Raw genomic sequence first — 11,747 nt, 5'->3', positions numbered from 1 at the left:
ATCCCGAGCTGGTTGGAGAGCCCTGCACATAATGCTCCAAATATTCTCAGTTGGGGAGAGAACCTGCTACCTCGCTGGCCAAGATAGGGGTCGCAAACACGAAGACAGGCAACAGAAACTTTGGTCGTGTACGGGTGGGCATTATCTTGCTGAAATCTAAGTCGCGGATGGCTTGCCATGAAGCATAAGAAAAATGGGTTGAGGGGGCGGTAGAACATCGTCACGTGCCGCTGTGCTGTAACGGTGCCGCGGATGACAACCAAAGAAGATGATCATGTTGATGATGTTTCCAGAATGAGATTTTCACTCTGCAGCGGAGTGTGCGCTGATATGAAACTTCCTGGCAGATTAAAACTGTGTGCCCGACCGAGACTCGAACTCGGGACCTTTGCCTTTCGCGGGCAAGCGCTCTACCAACTGAGCTACCGAAGCACGACTCACGCCCGGTACTCACAGCTTTACTTCTGCCAGTAAAGCTGTGAGTACCGGGCGTGAGTCGTGCTTCGGTAGCTCAGTTGGTAGAGCGCTTGCCCGCGAAAGGCAAAGGTCCCGAGTTCGAGTCTCGGTCGGGCACACAGTTTTAATCTGCCAGGAAGTTTCATATCAGCGCACACTCCGCTGCAGAGTGAAAATCTCATTCTGGAAACATCCCCCAGGCTGTGGCTAAGCCATGTCTCCGCAATATCCTTTCTTTCGGGAGTGCTAGTTCTGCAAGGTTCGCAGGAGAGCTTCTGTAAAGTTTGGAAGATAGGAGACGAGGTACTGGCAGAAGTAAAGCTGTGAGTACCGGGCGTGAGTCGTGCTTCGGTAGCTCAGTTGGTAGAGCGCTTGCCCGCGAAAGGCAAAGGTCCCGAGTTCGAGTCTCGGTCGGGCACACAGTTTTAATCTGCCAGGAAGTTTGATGATGTTTATTTGCGCGGTCATCAGCGCCCGTACAAAGTCCCAGTATAATTTTTTACACAGTCCAATGTAGCCACTGTCACGAACGATGATGATGAATTGATGAGGACAACACAAACACCCAGTTCCCTGGCAGAGAAGACAACCAAATAGGTCCAGCCATTAAATAAAATGGCATCCCAGACGAACACTCCTGACTGTCGCGCCGTATGGCGGGCAACAAAATGGTTCAAATGGCTCTGAGCACTATGGGACTTAACATCTGAGGTCATCAGTCCCCTAGACTTAGAACTACTTAAACCTAACTAACCTAAGGACAGCACACACATCCATGCCCGAGGCAGGATTCGAACCTGCGAACGTAGCAGCAGCGCGGTTCCGGACTGAAGCGCCTAGATCCGCTCGGCCACAGCCGTCGGCTGGCGGGCAACAATCAGGTTGGTTATCTACCTCTGTATGGAACGTCCCCAGATACGTCTTCGGTGACATCGGCGCTCATTTCGATGTCTGACTCATCACTGAAGGCAGTTCTACTCCAGTCAGTAAGATTCCAGGCCGATGTGATGTACCGAACTTAGAGTTTGCATCACCTAACAAAACAACAAAGATGTCAACGTAACTTCAAAAAATGGTTCAAATGGCTCTGAGCACTATGGGACTCAACATCTGAGGTCATAAGTCCCCTAGAACTTAGAACTACTTAAGCCTAACTAACCTAAGGACATCACACACACCTAAGCCCGAGGCAGGATTCGAACCTGCGACCGTAGCAGTCCCGCGGTTCCGGACTGCAGCGCCAGAACCGCTAGACCACCGCGGTAATGGCCTCCAGTATGCATTAGTACTGTCCCCGTTTAGTGTTGTTACCAGGCCTGGTAGGGTATGGGGCGTGAACCACGTTAGATATTAAGTGGTTGACAGTTTCAAATGGACGTCATTGTGTGTCCCCATTTGGAGAATGACTCCAGTCAATGGGACTCCAGGACATTTCTACGTCACATTTAATTGCCCTTCACGAAAAGTCAACCTGGTTTTACATTTCAGGAAGATAATGCCCGCCCGCAAATGGCGAGAGCTTCTACTACTTCTTCTACTTCTGTACTTGTCTTCGCGCATGTCAAACCCTTCCTTGGCGAGCAAGGTCGCCGGGTCTCTCCGTAATTCAGAACGTTTCGAGCATTATTGGCAGGGTTCTCCAACCTGCTCGGGATTTTGACGATGTAACACGCCAGCTGGACAGAATGTGGCACGATATTCCTCAGAAGGACATCCCACAACTCTATGAATCAATGCCAAAGAGAATTACTGCTTGCATAACGGCCAAAGTTGAACCAACGCGTTAATGTATGTATACTTACACGGATATGGTATCTGTTCTATCGGCCATGTCTGAAAGAACAGACACCATATCCATATAAGTATATAGTTGTAGCAATAACGGCCATGACCTTCCTGTTTTGTGCGGATGCACACATATTCCCCGAACTCTTACGGGATTTGTTAAGAATTTCTTCCACGAATTATGAGTGTGTTGGGTAGGGACACTACGATTGTAGTGTGTGCACATACAAGGTGAGAACGTGGGTCTCGCGGGAGTCGTGCACGAGATAGCCCCTGCAGTCGCACTATCCACTGTGCCCTCGGTTGCTCCCGTGTATAGAGCGTCTGCCCCGTAAAAAGGGAGATCCCGGGTTCGAGTCCTGGTCGGGGCACCCATTTTCACCTGGCCCCATCGATATATATAAACGCCCGTCAGCAACTGGAGGTATTAATATATAATTCTAACGCGTTATTGATTTTCTCAGTTTGCGATGCTTTTCCTCTCAAATAAATCGTGTAATTTTTCTCAAATTGTAATCATTTATGAATGTAGGCTTCTCCGGTGTGTACTGCTGATGAAATCTTCCCGGGCTTCCATCCGGGTAGCTGCGTCGAAAACCCGCGACGTTTCGATGTATGACACTCATCGAAATGTAACTGATTTTCGCAACAGCTACCCGAATGGAAGCCCGAGAAGATTTCATCTTGCAATCGTTCGTTTGCCTGTACATGTACATCACATGTATCAATGTCTGTCCCATTCCGATACTTCCTTTTATCTTAGAGTGTACATGGAGGCGGGTAGTATTATGTTGTCACTAGAGAAGCAGTAACAGCAGAAATGCTCGGCCATGTGATGTCAATGACGTCGAACTTGGAATAGTCATTGAATGTCATCCAAGTAACAAATCCAACAGGGACATTTCATCCCTTGTTTAGCGGCCCAAGTCGACTGTTGATGATGTGACTGTGAAGCGCAAACATTAAGGAACAACCACGGGTAAACCAAGACCCGCCAGACCTCATGTACTGAAGGATAAGGACCTAGGGGGAGCACTGCTGAGGATGGCTATAAAAAACCGCATGGAATCAACGGAGGGAATCAAACGCGAGTTCCAAAGTATGGCATCGTTATCCCGTTTGGTCAATACTATTAATAGGAAGAGGATGGTACGGATCATCATATGTTTGTTTGACTGGCGAGAGAGTGGAACTAAAACCAAAAACTTAACTCCGTCCGAACAGGCCATGAAGTCCCAACGTTACCGACTGGCCGCCGTGTCATCCTCCGCCCACAGTCATCACTGGATGTGGTCAGCACACTGCTGAGAGAGTGGAACAGAAATGTCAAAAAAATTTTAATCCTCCGCTGTCTTTGAGACTCCATACCACTTACACTTCTTACTCTTCATTACTTACTGATTCTGCAACGCTCGTGGTCCCTGACATCTCTCTCGAAGCTTTGCTCTAAAAGACCACTATGTGCCAAAATACCATTAATTAACTATTTATTTAATTTGGTTTAGGAACCACCAAGAGTGATCACTTGGGGTCGTCAAAGACCCCAGCTGGATTAATCGATTCAATATTGCCAGCAAATGGCTGAAGTTGCCCGAATCCATTAACAATCAGAGTTATTGACTTTTTTGAGTTTCAGAAAGCATTGTTGAGGCATTGTTAATGTGAGGGAAGCAGATGATCGGTGTCTTTGTTAGGTATGCACAGTATTTGTTTTCAACTCTTACAGTTTTTCATACATGTGTAGTACTATTCATAAAAAGAAAGAAATGTGTTCCTTATGATGCAAGTAAGTCATAAGTTATTTAAATTATGGGAACTGTAGGGAAAACTATTGTCTGATAAGTTAGAATTTATATTAGGATTAATTTTTTGTGCGGGGTTCATGAAAAACTTGTTTGGGCTGAAGATATGGGACGGCCGTTGTGGCCGAGCAGTTCTAGGCGCTTCAATCTGGAACCGCGCCACCGCTACGGTCGCAGGTTCGAATCCTGCCTCGGGCATCGATGTGTCTGATATCCTTAGGTTAATTAGGTTTAAGTAGTTCTAAGTTCTAGGGGACTGATGACCTCAGATGTTGTCCCATAGTGCTCAGAGCCATTTGAACCATTTTGAAGATGTGGGATGATGCTGATGTCGATAGTGAAAGTATTTTTGACCTGAATGATGACAAATGCTTGCCCTCAGATAGCGAAGAATAGGGAAGCAGTGATATAATGGAACAGGAAGAGGAATATAATGAAGATAACGTCATTCATAGTGATGATGAAGTAAGAGTAAGTAATGACAATGCCGTGAAAGGTTATTTCTCTGGAAAAAATTGAATGATTAGGTACAAAGAGGCTTCAGGTGTCAAACTCCATCTCATAATACAGGATGTATCAAAAAGAATTATCAGATAAAAAAATCATAACTGGTATGTTATTTGAGATAAGTGTGTAAACAGTGTACTGTTGGAAAGAGCAAACTCTCGAGTTTCACATGTTTCCGCTAGGTAGCAGCAGTGTGCGCCCATTTCAGTACTAGTAAAAATGATGTCGGGACAACAGAAAGCGCTTTATGTTCTACGTTTTGCGCAGTTCGGGTCTGTAATAACTGTTCAGCGTGACTTTCGTACTAGGTATGGTAGAGACGTTCCTACAGCGCAGAGTATTAGGCGACGGCATGAACAGTTCCGAGAAACAGGTTGTTAGTGTAAAGGCAAATCGCCGGACCGTCCCCAAGTGTCCGACACAGACATCGAACACATCCGCCATAGTTTCACAAGGAGTCCGCAGAAATCCGTCCGCCGTGCAGATCGATAGCTCGACATGCCCCCGATAACCGTCTAACGTGTGTTACATCGACGTTTACACATAAAAACCACACAAAATTCTGCTATCGCTACCTCTTCTTGAAGGTGACAAACAACAATGTATGGAGTTGTGTAATTTCATTCTTGGCAAGATGGAGGATGACAGTTTTCTTCCACGCTTAGTGTTTAGTGACGAGGTAACATTCCATGTAAATGGAAAGGTGAATAGTGATAATGTGAGAATATGGGGTACGGAACAACCACATGAAGTTGTGCAACATGAGAGAGACTCTCCAAAATTTAAGGGGCTCCGGAAAGGCTCAAAATCATGAAAAGTTCAATTTTTACTTTTTTGCGTTTTCTGAATCTGCAGACTATTACCTTTTAATAGATATATAATTTATTCAATTCCGAAGACTACAATTATTTTTAAATTTTTTTTGAAATGTGTTCTACGTGGGCGTGACCCACTGTGACGCTGTTAAACTGCTGTCAAATGGTGTTATTATTAACGTCCGTGTTCATCAGGTACATTTTAGTGATGTGAGATAAAGTATGTGTTGTGGCTAACCTGTGATGGTTCAATATATATCGCTGGTGTGATTGTCGATTGTTGCATGTTTATTTACTCTGTCGTTATCTCGAAAATATTCGTAATTAATTCTGTTTCTTGAGTCTCTGTTTTGTTGAAGTATAAAAATTAGTAAAAGTAAAGTTATTAGAAATCCTCTGAAGGCTTTTAAGAAAAGGAGAAATGTTGGAAAGCCAAAGGTATGTGTTATTACTGTAAATAATAACATTCTAACATGGTACGAGCGATGCTTACTTTAGACAAGGAACGCCTTCGGGCTGCAGACGGGGCTGTAAAGAGTCTAGAAATACAAGCAAGAGTAAACAGGAGGAGGAACAAGAGGAAGTTGGAGGAGGAGTTTGCAGAGGATGAAGATAATCCATCCTATGGACCTGGAATGCACTAAAAAGTTAATCCAATCTTTGTCGCTCGATTCCCAAAACTTTTATTTTCTCAGACTAATTACATGTTTTCTAAGGATCTTCCAAACATATTTGTTTCAAACTTTCAGTAAATGTTACACAGTACCTTCTGCATAATTTAACACAGCCTTTTTCCAAAAAACTGTATATTTTTGAATATGTAAATAAAAAATTGCAAAAAAATGTTGTGAATTTTCATTACAATTGTAAAAAAAGTCATCTTTAATAACTGAACTAAAATTTTGTAAAATCCCTGTGTAAAGTTGTGTCCCATATTCCAATAAATAATCTGTAAAAAGTTCAACTTCCTACCTCAAATACTTTGTGAGGAAAGATGTAATTTATAAGCGTTATTTTAACATTGCAAGTATAGGGCGTTCCGGAGCCCCTTAATGTGTTTCGTGCATTTTCCCGGAAAAAGGTGTATGGTCCATTTTTCTTTGCCAAGAACACTGTTACAGGAAGCACGTATCTCGATATGCTTGACAACTTTCTTTTTCACAGTTGGGAACTGATTTGAACGACTTCATTCACAAACAGGATGGAGCCCGTTCTACCCTGTCCCGTAGTCGGACACACTATGTTTGTTTAGGGCTTAAGGCAAGTACTCTAAACACATCCATGGTGGCAAGTGAGGAATGGCTTCCGACCTTCCGGTAACGTATTGCACTGTCAGCTGTTGCTATAATGTGAGCAGCAGGCTCTACTTCATATATCTAGACAACATTTTGATTTAATAAAAGACTCTGCTTCGCAATGTCTGTTGGTCGTGTTCTGATTCGCCATGGGTAATAATACTCTTGCATGCCTGTGGCTGGCTCTGTTGTACCTCACTTCCATGCTGGCATACTTTTTGACCAAATACTACTCCGGAATATTTTACCCAAGAGGACGCCATCATCATTTAATCATACAGTAAAGCTGCATGCCCTCGGGAAAAAATTACGGCCGTAGTTTCCCCTTGCTTTCAGCCGTTCGCAGTACCAGCACAGCAAGGCCGTTTTGGTTATTGTTACAAGGCCAGATCAGTCAATCATCCAGACTGTTGCCCTTGCAACTACTGAAAAGGCTGCTGCCCCTCTTCAGGAACCACACGTTTGTCTGGCCTCTCAACAGATACCCCTCCGTTGTGGTTGTACCTACGGTACGGCTATCTGTATCGCTGAGGCACGCAAGCCTCCCCACCAACGGCAAGGTCCATGGTTCATGGGGGGGCATGCAGCTTTACTGTATGATTAAATGATCATGGCGTCCTCTTGGGTAAAATATTCCGGAGGTAAAATAGTCCCCCATTCGGATCTCCGGGCGGGGACTACTCAAGAGGATGTCGTTATCAGGAGAAAGAAAACTGGCGTTCTACGGATCGGAGCGTGGAATGTCAGATCCCTTAATCGGGCAGGTAGGTTAGAAAATTTAAAAAGGGAAATGGATAGGTTAAAGTTAGATATAGTGGGAATTAGTGAAGTGCGGTGGCAGGAGGAACAAGACTTCTGGTCAGGTGACTACAGGGTTATAAACACAAAGTCAAATAGGCGGAATGCAGGAGTAGGTTTAATAATGAATAGGAAAATAGGAATGCGGGTAAGCTACTACAAACAGCATAGTGAACGCATTATTGTGGCCAAGATAGATACGAAGCCCACACCTACTACAGTAGTACAAGTTTATATGCCAACTAGCTCTGCAGATGACGAAGAGATTGAAGAAATGTATGATGAAATAAAAGAAATTATTCAGATAGTGAAGGGAGACGAAAATTTAATAGTCATGGGTGACTGGAATTCGAGTGTACGAAAAGGGAGAGAAGGAAATGTAGTGGGTGAATATGGATTGGGGCTAAGAAATGAAAGAGGAAGCCGCCTGATAGAATTATGCACAGAGCACAACTTAATCATAGCTAACACTTGGTTTAAGAATCATGATAGAAGGTTGTATACATGGAAGAACCCTGGAGATACTAAAAGGTATCAGATAGATTATATAATGGTAAGACAGAGATTTAGGAACCAGGTTTTAAATTGTAAGACATTTCCAGGGGCAGATGTGGACTCTGACCACAATCTATTGGTTATGACCTGCAGATTAAAACTGAAGAAACTGCAAAAAGGTGGGAATTTAAGGAGATGGGACTTGGATAAACTGAAAGAACCAGAGGTTGTACAGAGTTTCAGGGAGAGCATAAGGGAACAATTGAAAGGAATGGGGGAAAGAAATACAGTACAAGAAGAATGGGTAGCTCTGAGGGATGAAGTAGTAAAGGCAGCAGAGGATCAAGTAGGTAAAAAGAAGAGGGTTAGTAGAAATCCTTGGGTAACAGAAGAAATATTGAATTTAATTGATGAAAGGAGAAAATATAAAAATGCAGTAAATGAAGCAGGCAGAAAGGAATACAAACGTCTCAAAAATGAGATCGACAGGAAGTGCAAAATGGCTAAGCAGACATGGCTGGAGGACAAATGTAAGGATGTAGAGGCTTATCTCACTAGGGGTAAGATAAATACTGCCTACAGGAAAATTAAAGACACTTTTGGAGATAAGAGAACCACATGTATGAACATCAAGAACTCAGATGGAAACCCAGTTCTAAGCAAAGAAGGGAAAGCAGAAAGGTGGAAGGAGTATATAGAGGGTCTATACAAGAGCGATGCACTTGAGGACAATATTATGGAAATGGAAGAGGATGTAGATGAAGATGAAATGGGAGATACGATACTGCGTGAAGAGTTTGACAGAGCACTGAAAGACCTGAGTCGAAACAAGGCTCCCGGAGTAGACAACATTCCATTGGAACTACTGACGGCCTTGGGAGAGCCAGTCCTGACAAAACTCTACCACCTGGTGAGCAAGATGTATGAAACAGGCGAAATACCCTCAGACTTCAAGAAGAATATAATAATTCCAATCCCAAAGAAAGCAGGTGTTGACAGATGTGAAAATTACCGAACAATCAGTTTAATAAGCCACAGCTGCAAAGTACTAACACGAATTCTTTACAGACGAATGGAAAAAGTAGTAGAAGCCGACCTCGGGGAAGATCAGTTTGGATTCCGTAGAAATACCGGAACACGTGAGGCAATACTGACCTTACGACTTATCTTGGAAGAAAGATTAAGGAAAGGCAAACCTACGTTTCTAGCATTTGTAGACTTAGAGAAAGCTTTTGATAATGTTGCCTGGAATACTCTCTTTCAAATTCTAAAGGTGGCAGGGGTGAAATACAGGGAGCGAAAGGCTATTTACAACTTGTACAGAAACCAGATGGCAGTTATAAGAGTTGAGGGACATGAAAGGGAAGCAGTGGTTGGGAAGGGAGTAAGACAGGGTTGTAGCCTCTCCCCGATGTTATTCAATCTCTATATTGAGCAAGCAGTAAAGGAAACAAAAGAAAAATTTGGAGTAGGTATTAAAATCCATGGTGAAGAAATAAAAACTTTGAGGTTCGCCGATGACATTGTAATTCTGTCAGAGACAGCAAAGGACTTGGAAGAGCAGTTGAACGGAATGGATGGTGTCTTGAAGGGAGGATATAAGATGAACATCAACAAAAGCAAAACGAGGATAATGGAATGTAGTCGAATTAAGTCGGGTGGTGCTGAGGGTATTAGATTAGGAAATGAGACACTTAAAGTAGTAAAGGAGTTTTGCTATTTGGGGAGCAAAATAACTGATGATGGACGAAGTAGAGAGGATATAAAACGTAGACTGGCAATGGCAAGGAAAGCGTTTCTGAAGAAGAGAAATTTGTTAACATCGAGTATAGATTTAAGTGTCAGGAAGTCATTTCTGAAAGTATTTGTATGGAGTGTAGCCATGTATGGAAGTGAAACATGGACGGTAAATAGTTTGGACAAGAAGAGAATAGAAGCTTTTGAAATGTGGTGCTACAGAAGAATGCTGAAGATTAGATGGGTAGATCACATAACTAATGAGGAAGTATTGAATAGGATTGGGGAGAAGAGAAGTTTGTGGCACAACTTGACCAGAAGAAGGGATCGGTTGGTAGGACATGTTCTGAGGCATCAAGGGATCACCAATTTAGCATTGGAGGGCAGCGTGGAGGGTAAAAATCATAGGGGGAGACCAAGAGATGAATACAGTAAGCAGATTCAGAAGGATGTAGGTTGCAGTAGGTACTGGGAGATGAAGAGACTTGCACAGGATAGAGTAGCATGGAGAGCTGCATCAAACCAGTCTCAGGACTGAAGACCACAACAACAACAACAACTGTTGACATGCTACACTGCCCTCCTTTTTATCATCACCCAGTCCTTCAGGTGTCCAAAGCTAAAATAACAACCGGAAATTTTGCAAGGTTGCGTTTATTTTGCCACAAAACAGTATGAACATGTGGCAGTAAAGTAGAAACAATGTAAAGAATACACAACGTAATCAACTGCAACGTGCATAACGGTAGACAAAAAACTTCTTCCTTTTTTTTCCAACTTAAGGGGCTCCGGAAAGGCTCAAAATCATGAAAAGTTCAATATTTACTTTTTTGCGTTTTCTGAATCTGCAGACTATTACCTTTTAATAGATATATAATTTATTCATTTTCGAAGACTACAACTATTTTTAATTTTTTTTTAATTGTGTTCTACATGGGCGTGACCCACTGTGGCGCTGTTAAACTGCTGTCAAATGGTGTTATTATTAACGTCCGTGTTCATCAGGTACATTTTAGTGATGTGAGATAAAGTATGTGTTGTGGCTAACCTGTGATGGTTCAATATATATCGCTGGTGTGATTGTCGATTGTTTCATGTTTATTTACTCTGTCGTTATCTCGAAAATATTCGTAATTAATTCTGTTTCTTGAGTCTCTGTTTTGTTGAAGTATAATAATGAGTAAAAGTAAAGTTATTAGAAATCCTCTGAAGGCTTTTAAGAAAAGGAGAAATGTTGGAAAGCCAAAGGTATGTGTTATTACTGTAAATAATAACATTCTAACATGGTACGAGCGATGCTTGCTTTAGACAAGGAACGCCTTCGGGCTGCAGACAGGGCTGTAAAGAGTCTAGAAATACAAGCAAGAGTAAACAGGAGGAGGAACAAGTGGAAGCTGGAGGAGGAGTTTGCAGAGGATGAAGATAATCCATCCTATGGACCTGGAATGCACTAAAAAGTTATTCCAATCTTTGTCGCTCGATTCCCAAAACTTTTATTTTCTCATACTAATTACATGTTTTCTAAGGATCTTCCAAACACATTTGTTTCAAACTTTCAGTAAATGTTACACTGTACCATCTGCTTAATTTAACACAGCCTTTTTCCAAAAAACTGTATATTTTTGAATATATAAATAAAAAATTGCAAATAAATGTTGTGAATTTTCATTACAATTGAAAAAAATCATCTTTAATAACTGAACTAAAATTTTGTAAAATCCCTCTGTTAAGTTGTAGCCCATATTCCAATAAATAATCTGCAAAAAATTCAACTTCCTACCTCAAATACTTTGTGAAGAAAGATGTAATTTATAAGCGTTATTTTAACATTGCAAGTATAGGGCGTTCCGGAGCCCCTTAACGGATTTGCACACACATTATGACAACTGGTTAAGGTGCTCAGTATGGGGTGTGACCATATGGTGCGTGACCACCTCTGGCACCAACACAGGACTGCCAACGACAAGACGTGCAGTGAATGATGTAAGCAGTCTCATGTTGAGGCAATAACGCCAATCTTCCTGCAGAGCTGCTCACAAGTCTTGGATAGTGGTTGG

The 11,747-nt window shown here is 42.4% G+C and overlaps 3 non-coding genes across 3 annotated transcripts; 2 read left to right on the top strand and 1 right to left on the bottom strand.

The window, feature by feature from the left end:
• Window positions 1-358: 358 nt before the first annotated feature.
• On the bottom strand, window positions 359-433 carry Trnas-cga (transfer RNA serine (anticodon CGA)). Its single transcript has one exon. It is a non-coding gene; the product is annotated as a tRNA-Ser (tRNA).
• Window positions 434-499: 66 nt separating this feature from the next.
• On the top strand, window positions 500-574 carry Trnas-cga (transfer RNA serine (anticodon CGA)). The gene has a single exon. It is a non-coding gene; the product is annotated as a tRNA-Ser (tRNA).
• A 226-nt stretch (window positions 575-800) lies between these two features.
• On the top strand, window positions 801-875 carry Trnas-cga (transfer RNA serine (anticodon CGA)). Its single transcript has one exon. It is a non-coding gene; the product is annotated as a tRNA-Ser (tRNA).
• The last annotated feature ends 10,872 nt before the right edge of the window (window positions 876-11,747 follow it).

This window comes from Schistocerca cancellata, chromosome 3, assembly GCF_023864275.1.
Source record: "Schistocerca cancellata isolate TAMUIC-IGC-003103 chromosome 3, iqSchCanc2.1, whole genome shotgun sequence".
NCBI classification, from domain to species: Eukaryota; Metazoa; Arthropoda; class Insecta; order Orthoptera; family Acrididae; genus Schistocerca; species Schistocerca cancellata.
This window is presented reverse-complemented; position numbering and strand designations above follow the sequence as displayed.